This window comes from Entelurus aequoreus, linkage group LG22, assembly GCF_033978785.1.
Source record: "Entelurus aequoreus isolate RoL-2023_Sb linkage group LG22, RoL_Eaeq_v1.1, whole genome shotgun sequence".
Lineage (NCBI taxonomy): Eukaryota > Metazoa > Chordata > Actinopteri > Syngnathiformes > Syngnathidae > Entelurus > Entelurus aequoreus.
In genome coordinates this window covers 22,613,693-22,621,192 of record NC_084752.1, presented here as the reverse complement: position 1 = coordinate 22,621,192, position 7,500 = coordinate 22,613,693, and the positions used below count along the sequence as shown (strand labels likewise).

The window sequence follows — 7,500 nt, the reverse complement described above, 5'->3', positions numbered from 1 at the left end:
GGGCGTTGGATGGGTGGTGGGGTATGTGTGTGTGGCGTATATTTTTGTGGATGCATGTGTGTGTGTAAGCCTGCCGCGTGTCTCTGTTCCGCGGCCCTGGTGTCGTGCAGCCGATACGCAGTCCAAAGTCAACAACAACAGGTGTGTGTCCATGAGAGACGAGAATGGAGTTTGTTGTGTCTTCGCCACACTGTCCTTCGGGAAAGTCTCGAAGCCAGGGAAACAATCCAAGTTAGAATGTTTTGTATGCGAGTGAAAATAAAATTTGCTTTTCACTCTAAATTGTCTATGACTGATACTCAAAATTCATCCTGCTGGGCAGACAGTACGATGTTATCCAAATCACGAGAGTGTCCACAGTTCTTACCGCATCCTCCAATCATTCTTTCAATAACAGTAAATTGTAAGCACAATAAACAGTAAATAGTAGGATGAATATACTGTATGCAACAGATTCCCGTACATTTCGTTTTTAGAGAGGCAACTTCCTGTAACTTTGTGTTTGTGCAATTGTTTTTGCCTCAATTTAGTTTTTCAGAATGATATACGTAAATTTTCTAGATCAGTGATTCACAAACCGTGGTACATGTACCAGTAGTCCTTCTCAAATAGTGACCTTGGGGAATATGATGAAGCGTATGTAGCACTTGGCTTGACTGTAACCACGGTGGGAGACGAGGAAAGACCGTTGGTTGTTTACTTTAATGTTAATAAGCTTACAGTGTTATGCAGAGGTATAGTTAACAATTTTATAAACAAATTGTACTATTTATCATCACGGTGGAGAGTGGGGGGGCCGCAAATTTTTTTTTTTTTTCTAGGTGGGCGTAACAGAAAATGTTCGAGAAGCACTGCACTAGTGGTACACAGGCTCCATCCAGTGGTATGCCAAATAATCACTTAAGTAAATGTTCATACACAGTGTTACTGTTCAAACTGTGTGTAATGTACAGTTGGCAAAAATCCATCCTTCCATCCGTATTGTTCTCCGGGTTAGGATCTTGGGTCCAGCAGAGAAGCCCAGACTTCTCTCTCCCTAGCCACTTAGTCCAGCGTTCCCAGGCCAGCCGGCAGACAGTCCCCCAATGTGTCCTGGATCCCCGTGGCCTCCTTCCGGTCGGACGTGCCCTATAAAACTCCTCAGGGAGGCGTATGGGGGGCACCATGACCAGATGCCCGAACCCCCTCATCTGGCTCCTTTCGATGTGGAGGAGCAGTGGCTTTACTTTGAGCTTCTCCCGAATGACAGAGCTTCTCACCCTATTTCTAAGGGAGAGCCCCGCCACCCAACGGAGGAAACTCATTACAGCCGCTTGTACCCATGATCTTGTCCTTTTGGTCGTAACCCAAATCTCATGATCATAGGTCAGGATGGGAATGTGGTTCGACCGGTAAATTGAGAGCTTTGCCTTAGCAAAACGGATCGATACAGGGTCCGCATCACTGCAGACACCGCAACGATCCGCCTGTCGATATCACGATCCACTCTTCCCTCACACTTGAACAAGACTCCGAGGTACTTGAACTCCTCCACTTGGGGCAGATCTCCTCCCCCACCCGGAGATGGCACTGCACCCTTTTTACTGCGATGGATTCGGACTTAGAGGTGCTGATTCTCATTACAGTCGCGTCACACTAGGCTGCTAATCGGTCCAGTGAGGGCTGAAGATCCTGGCCAGATGAAACCATCAGGACCACACCATCTGCAAAAAGCAGAGACTTAATCCTGTAGCCACCAAACCGGAACCCCTCTGGGCCCTAACTACACTTTTAAATTCTGTCCATAAAAGGTATGAACAGAATCGGGGACAAAGGACAGCCCTGGCAGAGTGCAACCCTCACTAGAAACGAGTCCAACTTACTGCCGGCAATGCAGACAGAGTTATGACACCGATCATACAGGGAGTGGACCGCCACAATCAGACAGTCCGATGCCCCATACTCTCTGAGCACTACCCACAGGACTTCCCGAGGAACAAGGTCGAATGCCTTCTGCAAGTCCACAAAGCACATGTTGGGTAAACTCCCATACACCCTCAAGGACCCTGCCGAGAGTATCGAGCTGGTCCACAGTTCCCCCACGATGACGAAAACCACACTGCTCTTCCTGAATCTGAGGTTCGACTATCCGGCGTAGCCTTCTCTCTAGTACACCTGTATAGACCTTACCGGGAAGGCTGAGGAGTGTGATCCCCTTCTTAAAGAGAGGAACCACCACCTCTGTCTGCCAATCCAGAGGCACCACGCCCGATGTCCAAGCAATGTTGCAGAGTCTTGTCAAACAAGACATCCCCACAGCATCCAGAGCCTTAAGGAACTCCGGGTGGATCTCATCCACCCCCAGGGCCCTGCCACTGAGGAGCTTTTTAACTACCTCGGCAACCTCAGCCTCAGAAATAGGAGAGTCCACCACATATTCCCTCATAGGAAGACGTCTAGGTGGGATTGAAGAGATCTTCAAAGTATTCCCTTCAGCGATCCAAAACATCCTGAGTCAAGGTCAGCAGCACACCATCCCCACCTTACACGATGTTGACAATGCCTCTGCCAGACGTTCCCAGCAGACCCTCACAATGCGTTTGGGCCTGCCAGTTTTGTCCCCCATCACCAGAGCCAACTCACCACCAGATAGATGGTGATTGGTCGAAAGCCGGGACCATCTCTTCACCCGAGTGTGTAAAACATGAGACTGCAAATCCAATGACACAACCACAAAATCGATCATCGAACTGCAGTCCATATATGCTCTTGGCACCAGGACACCCTTATGTTTGAACATGGTGTTTGTTATGGAAAATCTGTGACGAGCACAAAAGTCTAATAACAAAACACCACTCGGGTTTAGATCCGGGTGGCCGTTCCCCCCAATCACGCCGCTCCAGGTTTTACTGTCGTTGCCAATGTGAGCGTTGAAATCCAGCAGAACAAGGAAATCACCCAAGGGAGCACTCTCCAGTACTCTCTCCAGGGAATTCAAAAAGGGCGGGTACTCTGAGCTGCTGTTTAGTGAGCAAAAACAACAGTTAGGACCCGTCCCCCCAGCCGAAGGCAGAGGAAAGCTACCCTCTCATCTTCTGGGTTGAACTCCATTGTACAGGCTCTGCGCTGGAGGGCAACAAGAGTTGCCAGCACAGCCCGTCGCCTTTCACTGCTAGCAACGCCAGAGTGGAAGAGAGTCCAGCCCGTCTCGAAAGGACTTGTTCCAGAGCTCTTGCTGTGCGTCGAAGTGAGTCAGACTATATCCAGCCGGAACTCCTCCACCTCGCGCACCAGCTCAGCACTCCACCCCAGTGAGGAGACGTTCCACAACCCAAAAGTTAGCTTCTATCGCCGAGAATCGGGCCGCCACCCAGCTAACACTGCACCCGACCTTTATGCCTCCTCCTATGAGTGGTGAGCTAATTGGAGGGGGGACCCATGTTGCTTCTTAGGGCCTCATACGGACAGGCCTGGCCACCAGGGGTTGGCTATCGAGGCCCCACCCTGGCTCCAAAGGTGGGCCCCGGTGACCCGCGTCCGAGCAAAGGAAATGTGGAGTCCTATTTTTTTCTTTTTCTTAGAGGTCTTCAAGCTGCTCTTTGTCTGGTTCCTCACTTAGGACCTGTTTGTCTTGGGAGACCCTACCAGGGGGCATAGAACCCCCCGCACAACATAGCTCCTAGGATCATTGGGACAGGCAAACTCTTCTACCACATTAAGGTAGCAATTCAGAGAGGAGAGTGGGAAAAAATCCATCCATTCATTTTGTACAGCGTTTCCCTTTCGGGTCGCGGGGGGTGCTGGAGCCTATCACAGCTGCATTCGGGTAGAAGGCGGGGTACACCGTGAACAAGTCGCCACCTCATCGCAGGGCCAACACAGATAGACAGACAACATTCACATTCACATTCACACACTAGGGCCAATTTAGTGTTGCCAATCAACCTATCCCCAGGTGCATGTCTTTGGAGGTGGGAGGAAGCCGGAGTACCCGGAGGGAACCCACGCAGTCATGGGGAAAACATGCAAACTCCACACAGAAAGACCCCGAGCCCGGGGATCGAACCCAGGACCTTCGTATTATGAGGCACACGCACTAACCCCTGTTTCACCGTGCTGCCCTGTGGCCAAAAATATTAACTATACTTGTTAAAGGCCTACTGAAATGAATTTTTTTTATTTAAACGGGGATAGCAGATCTATTCTATGTGTCATACTTGATCATTTCGCGATATTGCCATATTTTTGCTGAAAGGATTTAGTATAGAACGACGATAAAGATTGCAACTTTTGGTATCTGATAAAAAAAAAGGCTTGCCCCTACCGGAAGTAGCGTGACGTATTCAATTGAACATATACGCAAAGTTCCCTATTGTTTACAATGATGGCCGCATGAAGTGAGAGAGATTCGGACCGAGAAAGCGACAATTTCCCCATTAATTTGAGCGAGGATGAAAGATTTGTGGATGAGTAAAGTGCAAGTGAAGGACTAGTGGGGAGTTGAAGCTATTCAGATAGGGAAGATGCTGTGAGAGCCGGGGGTGACCTGATATTCAGCTGGGAATGACTACAACAGTAAATAAACACAAGACATATATATACTCTATTAGCCACAACACAACCAGGCTTATATTTAATATGCCACAAATTAATCCTGCATAAAAACACCTACGTGTTTGTTATGCTAGCTCCTAGCTCCTCTGCTAGCTCCTAGCTCCATAGAACATGCCAATACAATTCAAACACCTGCACAACACACACAATCACTCAGCCCAAAAGACCGTTCACCTAACCCAAGGTTCATAAAGCTTATATATTTAAACAAAGTTACGCACGTGACGCGCACGTACGGTCAAGCGATCAAATGTTTGGAAGCCAAAGCTGCATACTCACGTTAGCACGTCTGCGTCTTTGTCATCCAAATCAAAGTAATCCTGGTAAGAGTCTGTGTTGTCCCAGTTCTCTACAGGCGTCTGTGTATCGAAGTCAAAGTCCTCCTGGTTAGAGTCTCTGTTATCCGAGTTCTTCCATCTTGACTGCATCTTTCGGGAATGTAAACAAAGAAGCGCCGGCTGTGTACGTGTTGCTGCTGACTTCCCTCGCAAAATAGACGCTTCGCACCGACAACTTTCTTCTTTGCTTGCTCAGCTTCTTTCTCCATAATGCAATGAACATAATTGCAACAGATTCACCAACACAGATGTCCAGAATACACCCAGAATGAGATGAAAACAGCTATTTCGTATTGGCTTCAATGTGGAAGCCATACCCGTGTTCCCCGGGCTAAGTCACGCGCATACGTCATCCTCAGAGGCGTTTGGAACCGGAAGTTTAGCGGCAAATTTAAAATTGCACTTTATAAGTTAACCCGGCCGTATTGGCATGTGTTGCAATGTTAAGATTTCATCATTGATATATAAACTATCAGACTGCGTGGTCGATAGTAGTGGGTTTCAGTAGGCCTTTAAATAAAACCTCTATCTTGTTTTTAATAAATATTTAGGCCAACTATGCTACTGTAGCTATTGTAGTCTACAATGTTGTATTTTATGTTGGTCATTATGGAGGTACTTGAAAGGCCAAGTCTTTTCTGATGTGGTAGTTGGTAAAATAAGTTAAAGAACCACTGATCAAGATTACATTGGAGGTAGCATTCACCGTCTTTAGAGTTGTATTTGTGATCGACAGATTTAATTATTTATGTGACAAATTGTTTGTTTTCAACAATTTGTTTTTCAGAGAGGCAACTTTCTGTAACTGTGTTTGTGCAATTGTTTTTATATTTAAAAAATGTACACGTTTATCTTCTAGATTACATTGTAGGGAGCATTCATCATCTTTCAAGTCATTTCTGATCAACAAATGTAATTATTTTTAGGAGAACATTTTTGTTTAACAGTTTAGAGGGAAGTCTGGGCTTCTCTGCTTAGGCTGCTGCCCCCACGACCCGACCTCGGATAAACGGAAGAAAATGGATGGATGGATGGAATTTTGTTTTTTATACAGGGAAATTTTCGTGTTTTGGTTTTGCCACAATTTCACACTTTTTTTTTTTAGAAGTATATACGTATATCTTCTAGATTACATTGTACAAATATTAGTTTTGGTCATGAAAGGTTAAATATTTAGATTTGTTTATTTTTATTTTGAGGTATTTTGAGGTGTTTACTGCTTATATTTATTTATTAGGGATGTGAATCTTACAACAACTCACGACTCAATTACAATTATTAGGATGACGATTTGATTCGGAATCAATTCTCGATCCATCAAAACCAATTCTCGCAATATATTATTTGGTGTAGGGTCATCCCGATACCAATATTTTGGTACCGGTACCGGTACCAAAATGATTCTTTTTGATACTTTTTTAAATAAAGGGGACCACAAAAATGGCATTAATGGCTTTATTTTAACAAAAAATCTTACATTAAACATACGTTTCTTATTGCAATCGAATAACTATTTTGTCCTTAAATAAAATAGTGAACATACTAGACAACTTGTCTTGTAGTAGTAAGTAAACAAACAAAGGCTCCTAATTTGGCTGCTGACGTATGCAGTAACATATTGTGTCATTTATCATTCTATTATTTTGTCAACATTATGAAGGATGACATATGACGTATACGCGAGGACGCCCATCAAGTAAAAGCGAAGATGGAAAAAACTTATTTTTTCATACATTTAAATGTATTCTCAAAAAAACGAATCTTTAATTTTTATAACTTAAATTTATTTATTTTTTTAAATAGGAATCTATTTAAAATTGGTATAGATAAGAATTGTGATTATTTTCAGCTTCCCTATTAGTTAAATTAATATTTGTGGTCATTTTTGCATTGCTTTAATAAGAATTCAAAATGTTGGCCTAAAACCTTACCTGCAGTGTTACCTCGTCTGGAAGCTGGGTTGTGTGCCGGAAGCTTTAGAAGGCGGAGACCGTTTGAACGTCATGGTAGGGATTAAAATTAATTCAAACGTTCTCAGAAAAGCTCACAAGCAGGGTATTGCAGGTCGGAGGTTCAACAAACTCTTGAGTTTGAGACTCTGAAGTCTGAGTTGATTTACCCGAAAATGGGAAACTGAGTGTTGGGATCCAGAACAGCTGATCTGAATTAGTTCAATCAATCATGAGTATGTTCAGACTAAATTAAGACCACAAATAAAAAAAAGCCATGATCAATGGAGCGCTGATTATATAACGGACCTTTGCAAGTAGAGACAGAAAAGATTGTCTTTCTTTACCCAACTGGAGATTAAAGTGTTAATGCATGTTTAGGCTGAATATGAACACATTTTTTTAGGAAAGAAAATAATATTGGACTTAAGTGAGGGATAATTACTGCCAGAGTCAATTCATTAGTTTGAATGCAGTAATTTGTTGGTTTAACGTTTAATCACATTGTCCAATTAGCTCACAGGTAAAAAAAAGTAGGAGTGATATGGAATAAAATCTAATTTTAATTTGGGTGCAATCCTACCAGAAAATAGGCAGTTGAAAATAATATCTCTGATTTG

At 44.0% G+C, this 7,500-nt stretch overlaps 1 protein-coding gene across 5 annotated transcripts in view; it reads left to right on the top strand.

Annotated features, from left to right (window-relative positions):
* LOC133639542 (adhesion G protein-coupled receptor L1-like) overlaps positions 1 to 7,500 on the top strand; it is a 91,096-nt gene that overhangs the window by 76,011 nt on the left and 7,585 nt on the right. The window lies entirely within an intron of this gene.